The 14,048-nt window shown below is 37.8% G+C and overlaps 1 protein-coding gene and 1 pseudogene across 20 annotated transcripts in view; one reads left to right on the top strand and one right to left on the bottom strand.

The window, feature by feature from the left end:
• Usp54 (ubiquitin specific peptidase 54) overlaps nucleotides 1-14,048 on the top strand; it is a 129,996-nt gene that overhangs the window by 43,809 nt on the left and 72,139 nt on the right. The gene's annotated exons all lie outside the window — the stretch shown is intronic.
• Nucleotides 703-2,263, bottom strand: LOC144375443 (vexin pseudogene; annotated as a pseudogene).

Below are 14,048 nucleotides of genomic sequence, written 5' to 3' on the forward strand. Positions count from 1 at the left end.
GGCCTGTCACTAATCCCCTCCGCGGGCAAGGCATCACTCATCCATCACTGACTCTTTCAATTCAAATCCCTTCTCCACACACTCTAGGCAGCCTCTACCAATCCATTAGCTTTAATGCTTGAGACAAAAACTCATTACTAACCCTAGTCCTTCTCTATGTTCTGAACTCTTTCATGTGAAGGAGTATGTATAACACAGGCATTGAAGCTGGACACCCATGTATGTTAGGTGCCTTCAGAATAATCATTTAACATTTTTGAACTGGCATCTACATATGAAATGGATAAAGCCATCTAATTTGGTTGTTAGAAAGATTAGGATAATTTCTATAAAGTGCTCAGTATCATGCCTGGCACATAGTAGGCATTTAATAAATGATAATTATTATTACCATTGCTATTATGTGATCATTTTAAGGCTATTGATGTTGAAAATGGAATTGGTGATGACATTTCCATTGATAGAGGAAAGCATAATATTATATATTAGGTTAAACCACATGGATATTCAATTGTTTTGACCAATAGAAATGGCAATGTCCCCTGGTTCAGTCCAATATGCAATGGTCTAATTCATTCAGATCACTTACATGTTCTAACTTTATCATGGTTGTTCCCAGAGACACGTGCCTATCATTTAAAAAGTTCCTCGAATCAGTTGTTAGAGTAAGCACAGCAGGGAATCTGCTGAGGGAATTTGAGGATCTGATCCTACCACTTCACATAACCAGGGGAGGCCTTGATTTCCCTATCTATAGACTGGGAATCATTTTTTTTTTTCCAACTGGGGCTTTGTGATAAGAAGAGATAACGGATGGGAAAGTACTTTCAAAAGTTACAATCATTGGACCAAAGCAAGGTATTATCAATTCTACTAGATTATGCCACTTAAGAAAACATTAACATTTAATTTTAATGTTTTTCTATAGAAAAAAAACTGCACATAAAAGAACAGAGAAGTCATGCAATCATGCCAAATGACCATCAGAAATGATCTTGATGATACTGTCAGGTAGATATTAGAAGTATTAAGTAGATACATAGTGCTTTGTCCTTAGAATTTGTACCTCATCAAGGTGAAATAAACATGAAATGGGAAGAGTGAGAACCATGGGGTTTACAAACCCCTCAAAGGTCAAGCTTTTACATTCATGCCAGAAATTATACATTTTGGAAAAACCCACGAGGAAGACAGAGGGATTGCCTTTGTTCTCCCCTGTAGATTTTTTAAATGGGCTGGCAAAGTTTGCTTTTGGTATAGTTATGCCTAAAGATAGGGATATAAACTTTATGACCTCCCAAAGTAACTTTCAGACCCACAGTTTTATTTTGCCTTCAAGGGACCGTTCCTTTTCCACACCCTAAGCTGGGTGATTGGCCAGTGAGGGAGGATGATGTTTGGACCAGCTACTAGCACAGGTGAGTGTGGCTCAGTCCCAATCCTCAAGTTTTCTTCTCTGTCCTGTGAACCTCGGCCAATGCAAGGCACCTGGGAAGGGTCACCTCTAGTCAGCCTCGAAGGCGCTGTTGGTGGCTCCCACGTATTCAGACTTCTTCTTGTGCCTGGTCCACATTTTCCGGAGGATGCCAGGGACACCGCAGGAAGCACTGCCTGTCAGTGGCAGGGAAGCCTCTGCACCCTGGGGGAGAGTTGGATACTCTTCCATCATCTTCTTGAGATGTCTGGATCCTCTCCCCAGAACAGCTCCGTTCTCTGAGCCTGTGGCTGCCACCTCTGCTGCAGCCGGAGATTTCACTGAGATCCGGGCCACTGGAGGAATCAGCGATTTTCCATATGCTCGATTCCCACACAGATTTGATGCTTTGGGTTCAGAAATCCCCACAGGTCTGGCGGGGGTTTTGGTGGGATGCGCCCCTGGAGGCCTAGTGTTCTGCAGCCGGCCGAACCTGCGGCCATCAACTGCATCCCGATGGTCGCTGCGGTGAGGCAGCAGCTCCAGTGGCCGGGGAGTGTAGAGGTCCGACTCGATCACCACATTCTTGGTCAAGAGGTGTTGAGAGCTTTTGACTCTTCTCCTGGATGGACTGGTCACCTTGGAAGGAATCACGGTGGTGAAAACTTCTATATTTTCATCGCTGCAGCTGTAGATCTGATGCATCCTTTCAGCCTTCTCTCCCCCAAGTGTCTGGGAACCGACCGGCAGCCTGTCTCTGGTCCCCTAGTCGCGAGGTTTCCTAATCCAGTCTGGCTCTCGGATCATTGTGTAGGTCCACAAAAGACAGGCTGTTACAACCAATTTTTATTTACAGAATATAAATCTTTAAAAAAAGATACATTGCTTTATTTAATCAGTGGTAAAAAGAATAAGTAGTTACCTTCTGATTTTTATTTCAAGACAGGACCTCATTAAATTGCCAATGTGGCTTTGAACTTGTGATCTCTTTTCTCAGCCTCTCCAGCAGCTGGGATTATAGGCATAAGCCACTGTGTCCACCATGTCTCTATTTCCAAGCTCGAGTCAGAAACAAAAAAAATATTGATTACAGGGGCTGGGTTGTGGCTCAGTGGTAGTGCAATTGCCTGGCATGTGTGACGTACTGAGTTTGATTCTCAGCACTGCATATAAATAAATAAAAAATAAAGGTCTATCAATAACCCCTCCCAAAAAAATCTTAAAAAGAATATTGATTCCATTACAAAAAGTTATTAGTATTTCAAGCTAGATATGGACTTTTGTGGACTTATTTATCTATTTATTTATTTATTTTTGGTATCAGGTTGAACCCAGGAGCACTTAACCACTGAACCGTATCTCACTTCTTTTTTTTCTTTCTTAACTTTTAATATTGAGACAGTTCTCACTAAATTGCTTAGGGCTTTGCTAGGATGCTGAGGCTGGCTTTGAACTTGGGATCTTCCTGTCTTAGCCTCCTGAGCTGCTGGGATTATAGGTACAAGCCAGTGGTCCAGCTTGTGGACTATTTTATTTAAGGAGAGTCAGAATTTATTAGGATGTTGGGATTGGTTGTTTTAGGTACTTATCCCTTTAAACAAAAAGTTTTTTTCTTTCAATTATACTTATTATATCCAAACTTTGTAGAGCAATGCTCTTAAGGAATATATATAATATAATGGCCATGTATATGAATAACTGAAACATGAGGTAACATGTGAATTTGTAGTGTAAGCTCCACATGTACTGAGAAAACAAAGAGGAATGTAATATATTTTGAAATTGGAAAGGTGATAGAGAAGACCTGGGATGCCCCCTCCCACTCCACCCATTTTCTTCCCTTTCTCCCCTCCTCTTTCTCCTCCTCTTCACTCCCTCCCCCCCTCCTCTTTTTTTTTTTTTTTTTGTACAGGGGATTGAACTCAGGGGCACTTGGCCACTGAGCCACATCCCCAGCCCTATTTTGTATTTTATTTAGAGACATGGTCTCCTTGAGTTGCTTAGCACCTCACTTTTGCTGAGGCTGGCTTTGGCTGAGGCTGGCTGGTGATCCTTCTGCCTCAGCCTCACAGCCGCTAGGATTATAGGTGTGCGCTGAACTCGGCACCTTCCTTCTTTATTATTATTTTTATTTCAGACACAGAGTCCCCCTATGTTGTCCAGGTTAATCTTGAACTCTTAGGCTCAAGTGATCTTCCTGCCTCAGCTGGGGAAGCTGAGGTCTTTTGATACAGCTATTTTTATAGGATAGGTATCATTTTTAACAAGAGGAAGTGGAAAAGAAAGGCATTCAAGATAGAGGTCATATTAGAGCAAAAGCAATGAGAACATAGAGTCCAGCATGTATTCAATATATGGAAAGGAGTCTTCTTTACCTGGAGGTGGAGTATGAGTGAGACGCATTAGATTCAAAGGTGGTGAGAATCAGAACCTTAGTAGCAACAGTGAGAATAAAATGAAAGGAAATAGAAATCCAATGAAATAACTCTTATCAATAAGTGAGTGAGTAGAAGAAGATCCTGGAAATGGTGGTAAATGTGGTCCAGTGGTGCAGAGGTGGTAAGGATCTGAACCTTAGCCGTGACAATGAGAGTAAAATGAAATGAAAGGAAATAGTAATCTAATGAAATTTGATCAGTGAATAATTGAGTAGATGATGAAGCTGGAAATGATGGTAAGGTCCAGTGATTCTCAAGTTTTGTGCCAGTACAAGACATTCTTTTTCTTTTTTTGAGACATGGTCTTGTTTAGTTGCTTAGCACCTTGCTAAATTGCTGAAGCTGGCCTTGAAATTGTGATCCTCTTGTCTCAGCCTCCCTAGCTGCTGGAATTACACCAGCATCTGGCCAGTACCAGACATTTTTAATTTCATTTTATAAATTAGGAATTGATTTTATTGACAGGATATGTTAGTATCAAAAATAAGGACTGGGGATGTAGCTCAGTGATAGAATGCTTGTTCAGCATGTGCAAGGCCTGGGTTTGATCTCTAGCACTGAAAAGAAAAGGCAATATAGGGATTGGGGCTATAGATCCATGTAGCACACTCAAGGCCCTGGGTTTGATTCCAAGCACTGCTAAAGGGAAGAGGGACCTCCCTGATAGAAAAATTTCAATAGTGGGCGAGGTTGTGCCTTAGTGGTAGAGTGCTTGCCTAGCATGTGTGAGGCACTGGGTTTGATTCCCAGCACCACATAAAAATAAACAAATAATATAAAGATATTGTGTCCGTCTACAACTAAAAAAAATATTAAAAAAAAGAAAGAAAAATTGCAATTGTGGCACGAGTCTATAAGATCTGTCAAAAAGGTTCAGTTGACTCTTTTTTTTTTTAAATATTTATTTTTTAGTTTTATTTTTTGGCAGACACAATATCTTTGTATGTGGTGCTGAGGATCGAACCCGGGCCGCACGCATGCCAGGCGAGCGCGCTACCGCTTGAGCCACATCCCCAGCCCTCTTTTTTTTTTTAGTTTGCTATTTGTTGTTTTGCTAGCAGTAGACTAAGCAGATAAGAATAAAATCATGAGAGAAACTTATGAAAAATCCATCTATTTATTTCTCTCCCTATGAATTAAGCTCTGAGGAAAAAAAAAACTGGGAGGGAGAGCAATCTCACTGAGTTGCTGAGTGATTTATTTATACAATTTACAATCATACAATTTATTTATACAATTTACAATTTCTTTATTTTGAACCAATTTTGGACTTATAAGTTCCAAATACAGTACAGAACATTTTCGTATATTCTTTACCTAGCTTCTTCTAATGTTATTGTCTTTTTTTTTTAAACTTTTATTTTATTTATTTATTTTTTATGTGGTGCTGAGGATAAAACTCAGTGCCTCACACATGTCAGGCAAGTGTTCTACCACTGAGCCACAACCCCAGTCCCGTACTGTCTTAAATAACCATCGTACAAAGATCAGAACCATGAAATTAATATTGGTACAATAATATTATTTAATTATATTGAAAACCTTTTTTGAATTTTACCAGTTTGTCCACCATTGTTCTTTTTCTGTTCTAGTGTCTTACCTAGGATTACTCATTGCATTATAGGTGTTTTTTGTCCCTAGTCTCTTGTATTTTGTGAGACATTTCTGTAGAACACTGATTATTTTGTCAAATAAGCCTTAATATGGATTTGTCTGTTTTCTCCTGATTGGACTAAGATTATATTGTTTAGGTAAGAATACCACAGAAAAAGTTATATCTTTTTTTATTGCATCATATCATGGCATTCATAATGTCAGTATTTATATCATTGTTGATTTTTAACATTGATCACTTGGTTAAGGTGGTTTGTGTTAGGTTTCTCCACTATAAAGTTACCGTCTTTCCCGTTGTAGTCAATAAATATCTTAGTGGAGGTATTTTGATATTACATTTGGTTAAATGTTATATAGTTCTCTATACATGGAATTAATTTTATCTACTCATGAGCTTCTTTTAGTCATTGTAAAGTAAGTTCCCTGAAAAGATCTATCCTCTTCTAAGCGTTCTGCATATAATACCTGGTTTCATCAAAGGGCCCCCAGATTTTGCAGGAATAAATCTTGTTTAGTCTTTATTGATCTTAGTCCCGTTTATCATGTAATCTCCTGTGCTATAGATCTCTGGACTTCATTTACCCTACTGCCGGGCTCCTCCTGACTCAATGTCCTTCCAGGCCTCATCTCCCTTGATGCCCAAGCCAGTTTCATTTGAATGACTATTTTTGGCTTTTTTAGAAATACAGGTTAAAAGAAGCTGACTTTGTTGGTGAGGAATACGGGGGTGGGGAGAGGATATTGGGGTGGCTATAACTGGAGTCCGGTTTATTATTTAGACCTGAGAAAAATGATAATAGACTGTTCGGTACTATGTATACTTACTGTGTAGTATCCCCGTGGACTTTGGATACCTTGTAGAAATACCGTAGCCACAAAGAATTCAGAATCTAAATACAAAAGGAACATCATAATTTAGATCTATGTTATACTAGCAAAATTTATTTAGTGAATAACATATTAGGTACTTATTTGATTAATAAAATATAAATTTATAAGTATTACTGAATTCAAAGTGGCTTTTTGAATTATGTAATTTCTCATGTAACACATACTATAAAAGCCTAATTTCTCTAATATGGAAAGATTCAGATTTTCTGGGATCTGAAGCTTATATAGTTCAGCCCCCCTCCCCTTTTTTCCAGTACAGGGTATTGAATTAAGTGCCTCATATATACTAGACTAGAGCTGTACCACTGAAATATATTCCCAACCCTTATAAAATTTCATTTTGAATCAGAATCTGACTAGGCTGCCCAGACTGGCCTTGAATATGTGATCTTCCTGCTTTTGCCTCCTTAGTACCTTAGTAGCTGGGATTGCTGGTATGTGTCACCATACCTTGCTCAGGGAGTCCTGTTTAAAGGAAAAAAAAAAAAAAAGATAATTAAATATTAGGCCTAGCATGCTCCAGGCCCTGGGTTTGATCCTTAGTATTGCCATACATATATACATACATACTTGCATACATTAAAAAAAAAAAAAGATATTGGGCTTTGAGGGCCTGTGCAAGGGAGAAGCCCTGAAGCTTAAACTTCATTAGTGTCTTTAAGTGTGCCTTTAAGTGTGGGGCCTTGCAGTAAAGATTGGGGCCACTGTTTTTCATCATCAGGCAGGAAAAGATTTTTAGTTTGCTTACAAGAGGCCAGCATTTTTCAGATTTGGTTTGCTCATAAGAGGCCAGCGTTTTTCAGCTAACTTAGTACTTCTACTATACAAGGAAATAGGTAATAATGATGGAATTTTTCCTTCCCAAATTCGCCTTCTACCTTCCAAGAAGTTTACCTGATATTAGGGACAGCACAGTAAAGACCAACAAAGTAATACAGGGTGTTTTGAAGTCATAAATCCCAGGAACTAGGTAGTAATGATAATTAAATATGAGAATTTATGAACAAGTTTATTTATGTAGAGTTTATTCAGTAATAGTAAAATATAGGTTGCTGTATCTTTTTCAGAGTTAAAAGCAACAGTGATAAGACTATGATAGACTTTTTTTCTTTCCACCTATGATTGATTACTCTGTACATTTTTGAAATTTACCAGAAACGAGTAAAAATGGATAAGGATAATGATAGTTTCTGCAGAAAGACTTTGGTAGTAAGCAATAATTTATTCCAGAGGCTGCTTCAGGATACTATGAGCCTTTTGGCTGCTACTACTACAGCCAGAGCAAAATCAGCCAGGCAGTAGGCTGTGGAACAGTTTTAATTTAAATTTGGATAAATTTGCATGTGCAACTTAGTTGCCATTTTCAGGTGGTAGAAATTCTTTATTTTTTAATTTTATCTTTTTATTTTTTGGTACTGGAAGTTGAACTAGGGGCACCTTAGCCACTGAGACACATTCTAGTCCTTTTTATTTGATACAGTGTCTCCCTAAGCTGCTTAGGTCCTTTCTAAATTGATGAGGCTGGCCTTGATCTTCTTGCCTCAGCCTCCTGAGCTGCTGGAGTTACAGGCATGTGCCACCATGCCTAGTTTATTTTATTATTTTTTTTAAAAATGCATAATACATAATAATTGGGTTTATTTTGACATAATCGTGTATGGTACTTGATTTGCTCTATTTCAGTCCCCAGTGCCTCCTCTTTTCCTTCCTCCCTCCCACCCCCTATTTCCCTTCCCCTACTCTAGCATTCTTCTATTTATTTATAAGTGGGTGATGTTCTTAAGCATCACATAATTGGCATAAAAACCAAGCAAGATTCTATATTAAAAACTTCTATATGAACAACTTTAGGAACAAATTAGACAAATAATATGTATTTAGTTTTTTTTTGTTGTTTGGTTTTTTTTTTTTTTTTGGTCTAGTATCTAAAGGTAGTGCTCCTGACTGTTTTGCACAGAACTGTCTCACTAGAATTTCAAAATGTGATATCCCTTTAAGTATTTATATTGATAATGAGGAATGCCTAAAATTTTAACTGAGTCACATTAATATTAGAATGTCTTGCCTTATAAGATGAAGAGATAGTATGGAAAGTTTAAAATATATATATTTAGGGGCTGGGGATGTGGCTCAAGCGGTAGCGCGCTTGCCTGGTATGCGTGCGGCCCGGGTTCGATCCTCAGCACCACATACCAACAAAGATGCTGTGTTCGCCGAGAACTAAAGAATAAATATTAAAAAAATTCTCTCTCTCTCTCTCTCTCTCTCTCTCTCTCTCCTCTCTCACTCTCTCTTTAAAAAAAAATATATATATTTAGAATTATTCTTTTTAATTAGAATTGCAGTTTATAAATAAATGGGATATATGGCAAATAAAAGAAACTATAAAATCCTGTGATAATAATCAAGAATTAGAATATATCATTGTTGGCTTCTGACCTTCACATATTCCCCATTCTCAGATGAGGTGGTATATAGCCCCTAATTGTCTGAGAGTAGAGAAGAGATAGGTACCTGAAAACATTGGTATATTAGAAACATTAATTGCCCTTGAAATTAGATAAATTTAGGATTTCAGAAATGGGAAAAATCCCTTCAGGCTTGGTTGGTCAAGAAAGGTTTCACAAAGAAACTGTATTACCTAAAGGGGAGGAAGGATAATGAGCAGCCCAAGTAGGTAAAACAGAATTAATGCGGTCATAAAAATGAAAAAAACACATTCAGAAGAAAGTTTACGTAGGGAAAGAGGAGAAAAATAGAAAAGGTAAGTTAAGGCCAGATTGTGTTATTGAAGATGAGATTAAAAGTTCAGACATTTTCTGTAGAGGAAGGACCTGGGAAAGTTTTCTATTGAAGATTGAACCCAGGTGTGTTTTACCACTGAGCTACATTTCCACTACTAGTAACTACATACTGTGTGATTTTGCATTTCTATCAGCAATTTAGGAGAGTTCCAGTTTCTTTGATTACTATAAGCTCTTGTTATTAGCTGTTTGTTTGTTTGTTTGTTTATTTATTTATTTATTTATTTATTTATTTTCTTTTTGAGGTAATGTCTATATTGCCCAGGTTAACCTTGAACTTCTGGGCTCAAGCAGTTCTCCTTCCTTAACCTCCAGTGGAAGCAGGACTACAATCCCAACCATCATGCCTGGTTTAAATAATTAAAAATAATTTTTTTTTGGTTGTCGATGGATCTTTATTTTATTTATTTATGTGTAGTACAGAGAATCGAACCCAGTGCCTCACAAATGCCAGGCAAGCTCTCTACCACTGAGCCATAATCCCAACCCTGGCTTAAATTTTTAATTTTGTGTTGGTCTTTAGTTATTTTATTAAGTGTATAGTATGTTTTTAATTTCTATTTCCCTAGTTATTCGTAATGTTGAATATCTTTCTATGTGTTTGCTGCCTATCTTTGAAGTGTCTGTTCAGATCTTTTGACCATTTTTTAAAAATTGGGTAGTTTTTCTTATTAAGTTTTGAAAATTTGCTCTCTTTTTCTCTCCCTGCCTTTCCACACACACATGTCATTTTTCTGTCTTGTGATTTGCAAATATTTTCTTTCAATCTTTGACTTGTTTTTAATCTTTCTTTATTTTCTTTTATGGATAATGCTTTTGTTGTTGTATTTAAGGAATTTTTGCCTAATTATATTTTTTTCTCCTGCTTTTTTGTAGATTTTATAGTTTTCTGTTTTTAATTAAAGACTATGATCTACTTCGAATTGTTTTAGTATAAAATATAGGTATAGTGCATGCCTGTAATCCCAGAGACTCAGAAGGCTAGGCCAAAGATATTGCAAGTTTGAGGTTAGCCTCAGCATTTTAGTAAGACCCTCTCTCAAAAATAAATGAAAAGGACTGGGGATGTAGAGCACTCTTGGGTTCAATCTTCAGTGTTTTTTCCCCCACAAAAAAAGATATACGGTATGAGTCAAGGTTTAGTTGTTTCTTTTTTGTTTTTGTACCTGGGATTGAACTCAAGGGTGCTTAACCACTGAACCACATCCCACAGAGTCTTGCTGTGTTGCCCAGGGTTGCCTCAAACTGGCAATTCTCCTTTGTCAACCTCCCAAGTAACTTTGATTACAGGTGCACCACCACACCCAGTGCAAGGTTCAGTTTTGTGCATGTGGGTGTCCCAATTATTCCAATAATATTTGTTGAATGTGCTTTCTCCATTAAATTGTCTTGTTTCCTTCATCAAAAATCAGTTGACCAAGCCAGGCATGGTGACACATGCCTGTAATGCCAGCAACTCAGGAGGCTGAGCCCATCTCAAAATTGAAAAAATAAAAAGAATTGGGGATATAGCTCAGTGGTAAACCACTCCTGGGTTCAGTCCCCAGTACCAAAAAAGAAAAAAAAAAATCCATCCTGGCATGGGCTATTTAGCAACATCTTGTCACAGAATTTAAAAAAAGGCAGGAGAGGGTTGCTGGGGATGTAGCCAAGAGGTAGAGTGCTTGCTTAGTATATGTGGGGCCTTGAGTTCAGTCTCCAGTCAGGGGTAGGACAGGGAGGCTATCTTTATTTTGTGGTTGTCTTTTTTTTCTTTTTTAAAGAGAGAGAGAGAGAGAGAGAGAGAGAGAGAGTTTTTTTTTTTATGTATTTGTTTTCAGTTTTAGGTGGACACAACATCTTTATTTTATTTTTATGTGTTGCTGAGGTTCGAACCCAGCGCCAGGCGAGCACGTTACCACTTGAGCCACATCCCCAGTCCCTGTGGTTGTCTTTAAAGGGAAAAGAACTCATGAAAAAGAAATATTTGAAAAGCAGTAACAACATAATAATTTATATGGTCATTACTGAATGTCAGACATTAACACTTTGTATATATTGACTCATATTTAAATCCTCACAATAACCTTTAAGATACTGTAGATATCATTTGGAATTATTGATGTGTGGAGTATACCAAGGAACTCAGGTAATTGGGCTGTTGATTTACCAATATAGGTGTTTTTTCTTTTTTTCTTTTCTGGGCAGTGCTGGGATTAAACCCAGTGTCTCAGGCACGAAAGGCAATTGCTCTACCACTGAACTGTATATATCCACAACCTTTACAAATATGGCTTCTTGAGTAAATTGCTGTTTAGAGTACTAGAAACTAGAAGTGTGAAAAACTTCTGGTTAAACTCTTTGTGTATCTCAGTATTGTATGTCTGACTTTCTAATGTTTGGGTTACTATTAGTTTAAAAAAAAATACTCCTCCAAACCCCAGTGCTGGGGATTGAACTTTGTGTACATGGTAGACAAGAATTACATGTCCAGCCTTACTTCCAGCTTCAATTACTCATAATGGGACTACTGTCTCTTCTTTAGAAACTGATATACTGTTCATGGTTTTCCCATTTGATCATTGATGAGTCGAACCTGGTAATTTTTTGCAGGCTTTCTTAAATGTACTCCTTTTCCTTTTAATAGGATCAATTGTTTGCCTTTTAAAGTTAAGCTTCATATTTTAAAAATAATTGTGAAATTCAGTTCTTTCTCCTAGAATGTAGTTTGTTAACATACTACATTTTTTGTGTACATTTTTTACATCATACTTTGTGAGATCAATTATGCAATAATTTTTTTGCAGTTAGTAAATATATCCTTGGTAGGTTACAACTTTCTGGTATTCTGAGGTTCCCAAAACAAAATTTATCTTTCTTTCTACCTCTAGTCATTGGGGCTCATTCATTCAGTGAACTCATTATTTATTCTTTGTTTTCAAATTTGCCAGTACTGTCATTCTTCTGCATCAGATCTCAACCACTGTATGTAATAGATATTCTGCCTCTGTTTTACAGACCCAGAAAACTAAGTTCAGGGTATTTAGTAATTTGTATGGGATTATACCACATAGTAAAAATGTGGAAATTGAACCTTGTCTTCTGTCTTCAAGTTTAGCTGTAAGTCTTCTTTGTGTTGTATTAGTCTTCATCATTTGCTTTTTACGACAACTTGACCTTATACTGTATTTTGAGCGCTCTCTCCCTCCCTCCTTCTCTTTTTTTTACTTTTAATTTTTTTTTGTAGTTGGACACAATACCTTTATTTTATTAATTTTTATGTGGTCCTGAGGATCAAACTCAGTGCCTCGAATGAGCATTTTACAACCGAGTCACAACCCCAGCCCCTCTTTTTTCTTTTTTTAAATGGCTTTATTGTGCAATTTTAAGTACCAACCCCCCTGCCCTTTTTTTTGAGGTGCTGGGAGTTGAACCCAGGGCCTCGTGCATGTGAGGCAAGCTCTCTACCAACTGAGCTGTATCTCCAGCACCCCCCCCACCTCTTTTTCTTAAAATATTTATTTTTAGTTGTAGTTGGACACAATACCTTATTTATTTTTATGTGGTACTGAGGATTGAACCCAGGGCCTTGCACATGCTAGGTAAGCACTCTACCACTGAGCCATAACCCCAGCTCTCTCTATCTCTCTTTGAGATGGAGTCTTGCTATGCTGCCCAAGCTGGCCTTGAGCTCTAGGGGATCCTCCTGCCTCAGCCTCCCAATTAGCTGGGAATCCTAGGTGTACCACACTTGGCTCTGAGCTCTACTTTTCATGGAAATAGTATTCAAGCTTCATTCCATTTTATTTTATCCTCATACTTTTTTGTTCTTGTCTTTTTCTTTTTTTTTTGTATAGAAATCTCTCTGTATGTATGTGTAAAAGTATTTCCTTCCTTTCTGAATCATTTGAAAGTGAGTTGCAGACATGCTTTTTTATCCTGGAATACTTCAGTTTTGCCTGAAAAATTCTTTTTAAGAGCAGATTTTTAGAGCTATATAGATTGAACTGTAACTTACTTGCTCATATATCTTCAGTAGATGGCACTGGAGAACAATTATGCTATTTGGTGCTGGACCTAGAGCTGAACATTTCATTTCAAGTGAAATGTTTTTGTCATTGGTATTTATCTAGAACATTTTTACTGACTCTCCTGTCTTTTTTCTTTTTGGCTCTCACCACTAGTTTCTGACACACCTAGAGCTAGTGTGAGAACTTATTGCCTTACCCTACATAATGCTACCATTCAGAACCTAAGAATCCTTTTTCTGCTACTGTCTTTTCCCCTTTGCTCCCAGTACTCAGGTGTGTGTCATAGGGCAGGCTGAGTTTCAGTAAGCTCTTAATGTGGATATTGGAAACCCCATCTGCCTGCCAAGTTCTTTTGGCTCTGAGCAAAGTAGAGGCTTGGTACTTGTCATTCCTTTGCAGCAGTTGAGCTGAAGGAATGCTGTACAGCTTGTTTAAAGTTCCTTAGTGGCATTGAGTGGGGTGTGTATAAGGGTGTGTATAGAGATGTGAGGGTCTTATAATCTGTGTGGGAGAATGTGGCTTCTTTCTCGGTGTCACGTAAATCAGTAGGCACATGGTAGAGAAGTGTTTTAACATTGAGTTACATCTCCAGTCTTACTTTTAGCTTTAATCACTTGTAATGGGACTACTGTACCTTCTTTCTTTTTGAGAGAGAGAGAGAGAGAGAATTTAAATATTTATTTTTTAGTTTTCGGCGGACACAACATCTTTGTTTGTATGTGGTGCTGAGGATCGAACCCAGACCGCACGCATGCCAGGCGAGCGTGCTACCGCTTGAGCCACATCCCCAGCCCTACTGTACCTTCTTTAGAAATTGAAATACTGTTCATGTTTTTTTCCATCTGAATCATTGATGAACTGACCCTGGTCATGAGTG

Source organism: Ictidomys tridecemlineatus, chromosome 1, assembly GCF_052094955.1.
Source record: "Ictidomys tridecemlineatus isolate mIctTri1 chromosome 1, mIctTri1.hap1, whole genome shotgun sequence".
Taxonomy (NCBI): Eukaryota; Metazoa; Chordata; class Mammalia; order Rodentia; family Sciuridae; genus Ictidomys; species Ictidomys tridecemlineatus.